The following is an 832-nucleotide window of genomic DNA, read 5'->3' as shown; positions in this document are numbered from 1 at the left end:
CCGGGCCAGTCCGTTGGAACCCCTGCTCGTGGCCACCGTGAAGCCCGAGAGGCTGGAGCCCAGGTTGCAGCTGGAGGTGGAGCGTTTCCAGGGGTGGAAGCCCCCTTTGGCGAAGGCGCTAGACTCGGGCAGGGTAGTCAGGGGACTAGTGTTGCCGATCTTGTTGCAGGTGGCGGCCAGCATGGCCAGGGGAGTCGTTCCAAATCTCGGCTCTTCCTGCGGGAAGAGACAAAGCCGGCCCGTCAGCCTAACCCTTGCCACCTCGCCAGGCTCCCGCGGAGACGCGGCAGCGCGGGTGGAACCGCGGCGCAACGAGCGGTACCGCGGAAAAGTTTTCTCTTATTTTAGAGGAAGGCTCCAGCCCTGCCACGCTGGGCACAACTCGTTTTCCGCCGGAGACCGGTCTCATCGCCCGAGAGATTTACCTCGCAAGCGGGTCCCGACGGGGACAAGCGACACGAGTGTTCCGAGAGGGCTGCTCGAGCGTACCGCCGTTAAACCAAAAATCCCGTGGGAACGAAATGCGGCGTCTCCTCGAGCAACCGTACAGGAGCGACGGAAAAAAAAGAGATGGCAGCAAGGCGAGCAGTGTGCGGAGCCTTCCGACTGTCGCCTCGTGCAACGCCGGGCCGGCGAAAATCTTTGGAAATCGAGCGTAGTTAGAGTTAAAAAAACAAACAAAAAAAATCCCAAACCAAATCAAGAATTAGACAAAAGAAAGCAGAAGCAACACAGCTTCTCTCCGGCCCAGCGAGTTTTCAGGCTAAACTCTTTGGGAACGACCCGATGGGCAGCCCGCAATGAAATCCCCCGAGGCGGGCCGGGATCACCT

The sequence above is a fragment of the Geospiza fortis genome, unplaced genomic scaffold (genome assembly GCF_000277835.1).
Source record: "Geospiza fortis unplaced genomic scaffold, GeoFor_1.0 scaffold112, whole genome shotgun sequence".
Classification (NCBI taxonomy): Eukaryota; Metazoa; Chordata; class Aves; order Passeriformes; family Thraupidae; genus Geospiza; species Geospiza fortis.
The sequence above is the reverse complement of the archived record's forward strand: the minus strand, read 5'-3'. Positions refer to the sequence as shown.